Raw genomic sequence first — 9,553 nt, 5'->3', positions numbered from 1 at the left:
GCTATTTACTAAATCTTCTCTTTAGATAAAACATATCTTAGAATTTTAATAATAAACGTGGTAAAAAAAAAAATAGTTAAAAAAGATAGTAAACATTTTTTTAATGTGAACAGAAAGAGAAATTTGGAGGGAATGCACCAGTTGCGACCAAAATGCATTCTTACTAAAAGTCTTTTTTCTTGTAGCTTCCAAAAAAAAAACTCTACAAACCCTTGAGGCTTTTTCTTTTTCTCCCCATAGTCTGCTTTTAACTTGGCCTCCTCCTCCTCTGGTCTCCCAAGCACCGCAATGAATTTCTTTCAATGGCAGCCCCTATAATCACAATAAATCTACTAACGCTCTGGTAAAGAGGCAGTCACGGCTGTGATCTGGATTCCTCCCCAAAGCCCCAAACTAAACTCCCTCATGTGATGAGGGACACTTTCCAATGCCCCGATTTTAATTTGGTCAATACTCCGCCTCTCCCAGTGGATGTATCTGCACTGGTGAAATGTGCTTTTGCAGGGGGAACAGTTAATGACACGCCGGCGTTACATCTTCAAGTGGTTCCAATTTGCTTTGGGGATTCGATCCACTGGCGACATGCAAACTTGCTTTGATAGAGCAAACTGATACAGTTATTCAATCAGGAAAGCCACATGTGCAGTTCAGCCTATCAGCAAGAAAAGGAGAGGTGCTGCATCTGCAACTTTATAGATTGCCAAGCAAATATTTCAGAGGGGGGGCATTATAAAAGCATGAACGTGGGGTTTATTCTCGCCAAAAGAAGCGAGATGTGATAAATTTCCTCGCTACAAAACGGCAGCAGAAATATGAATTTGTGATGCAGCTCTGAACTCCGTTCAATTGGTTAGCTCGCCTCCATTTGCATTTTATTTGAAAGCATTTCTGCATTTAGCTGTGGATGTGACTCCACCATGTGAACATTGTCGAACAAGTATCTGAAATGTTCTGTGAAGAAATCCCATTTCAGGGTTCAATGGCTCTTGTGAAGCTGCCCATCCGGGGAGCCGTGAAATATGTGCTGGTGTAAAGCTTGTCTATTTAATCAATTCTCCCATTTTCAATTACTGACATTACTGCTCTGCGTGCTACTGTTTTTCTGCACAAAAATGTATTGAAGCAAGTTTGGGAGGGGGGGGTCAATCAGGGCTGAGTTTTGAGGTACAAATGCATGCAAAACACTGCGGAGAGTTCATTTAGGAAGAGATGAGCTCAAAGGCATAAAAGCAATATTTATAATATTTGAAAGAAAAGAAGCAGAAACCAAAACGTCTTTAGACTAAAACTTTTGAAAGTTCTCAGCAAGACTTTTGAACTTGAGAAAAAAAAAGTTATTCAATCTTAAAAAACTGATGCAAAACTTTTGGACTAAGTTGAGAATATTGTGAAAAATTCAGTGGATTTTTGGGATAGGGAGACAATAATATTGTGGTGATAGACCACATATTAGTCTAGCTAATTACAGTGTCTTCCTCTTTGGATCCAAAAAAAGCAGATTTTTGTCAATAAGTAATTCCAAGTTTGTCATTTAAACAATAAACACACAACATTGCTAAGAGAACGAGTATCTCCATCTGGCCATCGTGCATTTTTGGGTTGGTACCAAGCAAACAAGGCTTTAAAAGTGGGCAGAAAACGTGGATCCCAATTGAGTTTTTCTGCAAATTCTGTCGTGGCCCTACATGTCCCAGCGAACATCTCAATGTGGGCCCCATATGGGCTGAATTGGTGGGCTCCATGTGGGACTGTCCGTGGGGTCCATGGTGGACCCATCTGTGTTTGCCCACACTGGCTTGAGTGGGCACTCAGTTGTCTGGCTCACTGGACAGCGGAGCTTGCAACGCTGTCCGCCAAGGAGCTTGTTAGCTCGCCACGCTGTCCATTGGGTGACTGGTTAGCATAGGGACCCAGACCACCAAGTCCCCACCTAAGACACTGTGGGCAAACACAGATGGGGCCACCATGGAACCCACGGACAAACCCACCCAAGTCCCACCAATTCAGCCCAAAAATGAACCAAATGGGGCCCACATAGAAGGCAAGGCAAGGCAAGTTTATTTGTATAGCACATTTCATGTACAGAGACAATTCAAAGTGCTTTACATAAAACATTAAAATAAACAATCAAAAGAAATAGTAAAAATGTGATCATTAAAATAAAATTAAAAGAAAGTAAAAAGATTTTAATTTAAAACAAGCATAGATAAACAGTGCGGACGAAAACCTTTGAATACATATTAATCGAATGCAACTGAGAACAGGTGAGTCTTTAACACTGAGTGTTTCAGCTGATCTAAGGTTTTCTGGAAGTCTGTTCCAGATCTGTGGTGCATAGAAGCTGAATGCAGCTTCTCCATGGTAGGCGAGGTGAGTGAAATGCCAAGGTCACCATAGTCCCCAGCGTTTGCTTTGGTGGAGACGTTCAATGGTCTGGTTAGGCATCACCAGTCACTACAAAACCAATGTGGTTATTAATGACACCCCAGCTGCCATAGAGTCAAGTTTGCAGATGACACAGCAGTAGTAGGATGCATCACCAACAATGATGAGTCTGAGTATAGAGAGGAAGTGGAAATTTTGGTGTAGTGGTGCAGAAAGAACAAACTCTGCATCAATGTGGAAAAAAACAAAGAGATGGGGGTGGATTTGAGAAGGGACAAGCACCCCGCCCAATCCCTAAATACCGAAGAAGTACCAGTGGAGCTCGTCTCCAGCTACAAATACTTGGGTGAGTACATCACTGAGGACATCACCTGGAGCACCAACACTTCCCGACTGGTCAGGAAGGTCCACCAGCCAGTCACTGACACATAATAGAACCATCATTATTCCCAAAATTCAGCAGCTTGGCCTCAATTTTCTGTTCATGGAGGATAATCCTCTACCACAGGGTACTATAATAGTCACAGCATGACTTCAGGAAATGGGAGTGTCTCATATGGCATGACCTCTGAACTGAACCCAATAGAGCACGTCTGGGGGAGACTGGATGATCGTACATCCAACAAGTGACCTGCAAAACTGCATGTAGGAAGTGTGGAACGCCTCAGAATATCATCATGAATCTAATCAGGCATTGAGGCAAACGGTGGAAATACCTGACATTGACACGGTCAACTTTTAATAATTGGAGCAATCTTTATTATTGTCTTAATTTTTAGGTTAATAAAAAAAAACGGATCAAAATTGCATTTCTTCTCTTTCGTTATTAGTAGTATCAAAGGGATTCTTTTCATATTTTATTAAAATTCTGTCAAAATAGGTAAAGCCATCATGTAAATAACAATGTTCTTTACTTATTGTAAGTAGTGTCATATTACAACACATTGTTCATTGTCAAAGCAATTTAGGTCTCCAAAATCAACACATTTTCCCTCCCAACTCGTCATATATGGACGTATATTTCCGGACTCCTGCGTTTCATGTCATGTCATTTCGGGTGAGCCAACTGGCCATTTTTTGACGTGCTGGCTGTTCCTATCAAATCAATGGTCTCCAGCCTCAAGGACCCCAAACCAGTACCGGTCTGGGGGCCACTTGGTACTGGGACGCAAACGTCAATCAGTTGTCCACAACCAGTACTGGTCCGAGGGCTGCTTGTTACAGGCCCAAAAACACTAATCAGGAACCATAGGTATGTAGACTTCTACCAGTCCGGTACCAAGACTTAGAACGGATCGATACCTTAACCCTAAGTATTCTAAACCAGTATCGCTTCCACGTCCGGTACCACATCCCGAGGTTTTGGAATTCGCGACCTAGGGGGAAGTTGTGTGGCCAAAGTATACATATGTGATTTCAGACGTGCAAAACCATTCACTGAAATCTCTATCAAGAGAGAACTTGAAGGTTGCATCAACACCCTATGATGGGAAACAAAACAAACAAATTCTACAAAGTAACTTTTGGCCTTTGACAAACTACCAGTATAAACCCAATGGCTCAGTTTCAACCCAAAAACAGCAAAGAACTGCAGGACATTCTATGTCAACTGAACTCCTCCTCCTGCTGTGTGGATATTCTACCCACAAGCTTTTTCAAAAAAGTTTCAAAGATCCTGGAACCAGCCCTGCTCCAGATTGTCAACTTGTCTTTGACATCTGGTGTTTTCCCAGAACCACTGAAAACAGCTGTAATCAAACCTCTCCTAAAAAAGGACAGTCTAGACAAAACTCAAATGAACAACTACAGACCGATATCAAACCTGCCATTTTTAAGTAAGATCATTGAAAAAGCTGTTTTCCATCAGTTAAATGAATTCCTAATAAATAACAACTGCTATGATGTCTTCCAGTCCGGCTTCAGACAGAACCACAGCACTGAAACGGCTCTGACCAAAGTGACTAATGACATACGTTTGAATACAGACAGTGGAAATATGTCAGTGCTAGTTTTACTGGATCTCAGTGCTGCGTTTGATACAGTCGACCACGCAATACTACTCAGACGACTGGAAAACTGGGTGGGTCTCACTGGGCCAGTACTAAACTGGTTCAAAACGTACTTAGAAAACAGGAAATATTTTGTGTCAATTGGTAACTTCACTTCTGAGCCAATAGAAATTACATGTGGAGTGCCCCAAGGCTCCATCCTGGGACCACTTCTATTTAACATCTACATGCTCCCACTGGCCCAGGTTATAAAGAACAACAACATTAGTTACCATAGCTATGCAGATGACACACAGATATATATTAGACTGACACCAGGAGACCGAGGCCCTGTACAGGCTCTTGGTAAATGCATTGAGGACATTAATGACTGGATGTGTCACAACTTACTTCAATTAAACAAAAACAAAACTGAGGTTATTGTCTTTGGGGCTAAAGAAAAAAGGTTGGACGTCACTACAGAGCTTCAATCTATTCAACTAAAAACTACCAACCAGGCCAGAAACTTGGGTGTAGTGATAGACACAGACCTACATTTTGATAAACACATTAAGGCAGTCACTAAATCAGCCTATTATCATCTCAAAAATATCTCAAGGATTAAAGATCTGATGTCTAAGCAGGACCTGGAGAAACTAGTGCATGCTTTCATCTTTAGTCGACTTGATTACTGTAACAGTGTTTTTACAGGACTACCAAAAAAATCCATCAGGAAACTGCAGCTTATTCAGAACTCTGCTGCTCGGGTTCTCACAAGGACCAAGAAAGTAGACCACATCAGTCCAGTTCTGAGGTCTTTACACTGGTTACCTGTCTGTCAGAGGATAGACTTTAAAGTTCTGTTACTGGTTTATAAAGCTTTGAATGGTTTAGCACCAAAATACATGACTGACCTCCTGACCCAGTATGTACCAGCCAGACCTCTCCGGTCATCAGGATCCGGTCTTTTATCAGTTCCTAGAGTCAGAACTAAACATGGAGAAGCTGCATTCAGCTTCTATGCACCACAGATCTGGAACAGACTTCCAGAAAACATTAGATCTGCTGAAACACTCAGTGTTAAAGACTCACCTGTTCTCAGTTGCATTTGATTAATATGTATTCAAAAGTTTACGTCCGCACTGTTTATCTATGCTTGTTTTAAATTAAAATCTTTTTACTTTCTTTTAATTTTATTTTAATGATCACATCTTTACTATTTCTTTTGATTGTTTCTTTTAATGTTTTATGTAAAGCACTTTGAATTGTCTCTGTACATGAAATTTGCTATACAAATAAACTTGTCTTGTGAGCGTACATGAGAGGATATTGAACAGCCTCCAGTTAAGCCTTCAAATACCTCTGCCCTTCAGCTTATCTTTTTCCTTCTATTTTAATGAGATGCAGTCAAACTTTCTATGTTCCAGATATGAACTAGTGTGTTTTTCTGTTGTTCGACACGTTGATTTCTTTACTCTTGTGGTTTTGCTTCCCTTCTTAACAGTAAATCTGTACATTATTTGAGCTTATTCAGCAGTTTTTCTTGTTCCAGTTAAGTTCTACATAAGGGAAGCATCCGACCATTATTAGCTTTCCATCATTAAAACTTGCTAAAAATGTGCCTCGAACTTGATGTTGAAGATAAAGTAAAAGTTCTACAAACCTTTCAGCATAAGTCCCCCTTAATCTTCTCAATCCCACACCGTAGAGCTTAATTAATCTGAAACGTGTGATGAATATAAAATATAGACTGTTCCTGTTTTCTATCTAACAGTTAATGTTTTCACACATCTAGCCTTCTACTTAGCAGAGTAATGTGATCTTGACCTGGACAGGAAGGCCCGACACTCTGATGTGAGGCTTGTGACAGCAGCGCCGTCGCCACTGCTCTGTGTGCGGCAGCTGGACACACAGGGAAAATGACAGCCTGCCATATGGACCACCGGCAGTGGTCTCGCACAGCAACTCAACCCGGTCACTTTAGAAATCTGTTCCATCCAGACTGATCCAGCCGGCGTGCTGGGATCCCTCCCTGCTTCCCCCGATAAGCCAGTTCGCGCTGCATTATTAGCCTTGCAGTGTCTGTCAGCCTGATCAAGCTCATCCTGTCTTCCCTCAGACTGCGGGGCTGTCTTCAAAGCAGCCCCTTCGTGTGGAAATACAAGCCAAGGCATCACTTCCTTTGGTTTGTGTTTGCTGGCAAACGCGGTGTAAAGTAAACCCAATGCATCCATCAGTTTATTGCCTCTTCCTCAGCGGCGTGTTACTTGGCACAGGTGATTAATTATCATAAAGTCCATGTCAGGCCATGGTAAATCGGAATTAAATGACTGGCTGCAAAGAACGTCCCAGTTTAGTTGTGAAATAAGGATTCATTTTCCTTCTGCGGCCAACGACTGCTCCCCCAGTGCGGCTGTTCTGAGCTCAGGAACACAGCTGGGCCGTAAAGCGTATCTTTCGGATGAAACAGAACTGCCAAATGTACAGATTCCTTTGATACGAGTCATCACTTTTAGTTGACAGCTGCTCTGGTGCCGTCGTAAGACGGGGACTGACCATACTGACCAAATAATTTGTTGCCATTAAAATTTTCTCTTCCTCTTCAATTTTTTTAGTAACATCCCAGCCAGCAAGATCAAGTAGGCCCTGTGGTATAAAAGTGGGCAGAAAATGTGGGCCTCAGTTGGGTTTGTCAGGAGCTTCCGTGGTAGCCTCACCTGTATTTGCCCAGGGTCTGGTAACCTGGACAGTCCACTCAGAGCTCACATGGAAACTGTGGACAACTAAGGCCCACAATTTCTGCCCACTTATAAACCATATAGGCCCTACTTGGCCTTTCTGGCTGAGTTTCCATCTCCTAAAAGTTCTTTCACCACCAGACGTGTCATTGCAATGTGGAGAATACTGAGTTCTATCATCCAAACAAAGACCACAAAATGATTTTATTTGGAAATGATAAATGTGTGAAAATAACTTGAAAGATTTAAATGTTTGAAAATACAGAACTTACCTTGTGAAAGAGAAAAAATTGCCTTGGGTAGAGTATTTCTTTGCTAGTTCCAAGCAGTTTATTTTAAGCCTTAGTCACATGGATCTATAGATGGTTGGTTATGGGATTTTGGGTCTTCGAGGGTCATAGAGAGGAGGGGTCTCTTCTTAATAGAAGTTCAAGTGTGTCTAGCTGTTCCCGTGAGGCTTGTGGGGCCACCTGAAAGGGGCCATACCACGAAAAACAAACTTTTGAGTTATTAAGTGCATTATACTGTTCATTCATTACTATAAAGAACCCCAAAGCGGTACTTTAATCCATTCACGCATTTCTGAGTAATCCGAGTAAACCTGTGCTCTCAACAGCAACTCCTCCCTTACCCACGAAAACTAGCAGGTCCTCACGATCTAACGTAACATCGTGAGACAGCCCCTTTAAGGAAGAGTCTGTACATCTTCCAATTGTGTCCCGTCTCCAATAAATTCCAGCTCAAACACACATTCGTTACTTTCCCCATCCAGTTTGGATTTTTTTTCCGTGGGAGAAATGCAGACACACGGCTTTCTCTGGGATGATGTCATGAAACGGGCGGTAGCCACACCCAGTTGCAGGCGGAGCCTCCGGACTCGAGTCATTTTTCTTCCAGGTATAAAAAAATCTCACAAAAACAACTAATATTTCATAAATAATTTGTTTCTTAGTGTTCCAAAGGTGATCATATATATGGATATAGTTCATCCTGATTGGCTTAAGAAAATCATGGTATGGCCCCTTTAAGGGACATCTTTGAAAATGTTGGGCATGTGGTAAGTGTATCATGAAGTGTTTGTGAGAATAATGTATGTTTTCCGGACTTTTGACAAATGGATGATGGTGTCGTTTGCTGCCATTGCGCCACACCCTAGTTGTTAGAAGGGTGCGGGTACAGGAAAACACATATACTGCACGTATGGGGTCTGAATTTAGTGCGTAAGTGTCTTTAGGACAAACTACGCTCCAATTTCCAATGAATACAAGTCAAAGGAGCACACCCCTAATTGTCCTTCCGGAAGAATAATTTAAAGATTGTCAAGCATGAACGTGTTGAATCGCGTTTTGTTACAAGCTTTGGTATTTGTCTTCTTACAGCCCGTCTTGAACTTAGATTTGTGTTTGAGGAGTTTATTCCAACTAATTGTGCAACTTTTACCTTTCAAATTTTACGTTGATCAACCACTTTTTGAAATATAGACCGTCTAACCACTATGGCAGCCTAAAAGGCACCAGATGGCTTGATATTTCACACCTGCTCTGGTGTAAATCCACATTCCCTAGAAATTTGGCAATAGATGGAACTAGCTTTCCAATGATAAAAGATCAGTTGCCAAGATGCGTTTCTTTTTCCAAGATGTATTTCTTTTACAAAGAAATGAAAGTATAAATTAGGAAATTGAACTAGTGACTTTTTATCGAATTAGTGAAGCTTTGGTGTTTTTTTAAAATAAGTAAGATCTACCTCACTGAAGCTACGTTCACATCGCCATTGGCAAAGTGTCTTCCAGTGACATATTTTCATGGAAAGTCTAGGTAAATGCCCATATATTCTCATTTTAGGCGTTCGGGTTCAAAACTACCATGTTCATGCATCACTATGCAAGTTTCTGTGACTGTTTTCAGGCTCTACGTTAAAACACACAGCCATTTGTCTTATATTAAATGTTACACCAGGTTGAACTTTGACCAGTCAGGGAGTCGGATTTGGTAGTGATGTATGGTTAGGATCCTTTTCAAAACATGGAAGTACCAAGTATTTAAGAATTAATTATGGAGGAAAAATGAATAACTGCTATTTGTGCCTGGCCAGAGCTCTGTGACATCAAGTCTTTTGTATATGGGAATATAGAGATGTGAAAAAAAAGCTTGATATGCAAGATTTGCACCGCTTTGAGATTTTTTTAACCAATCCTCTTTCAACTGTGAGTGCATGCGCTAGTAAACAGTAAAAAAAAAAAAAGAAAAAGAAAGTAGAGGAAGCCCCTCCCTGCTTGTCCAGTGTGAACCCTTTAGGCAAAAAGTGCATTCAAGAAAACCTATGTATGGTTTGTTCTAGAATGCACGTCACTTTCCCAGTGTGTACTAAACAATATAGGTACTGTGGAGGCTATATATATATATATATATATATATATATATATATATATATATATATATA

The sequence above is a fragment of the Oryzias melastigma genome, linkage group LG2 (genome assembly GCF_002922805.2).
Source record: "Oryzias melastigma strain HK-1 linkage group LG2, ASM292280v2, whole genome shotgun sequence".
Taxonomy (NCBI): Eukaryota; Metazoa; Chordata; class Actinopteri; order Beloniformes; family Adrianichthyidae; genus Oryzias; species Oryzias melastigma.
Note: the sequence above shows the minus strand (reverse complement) of the source record.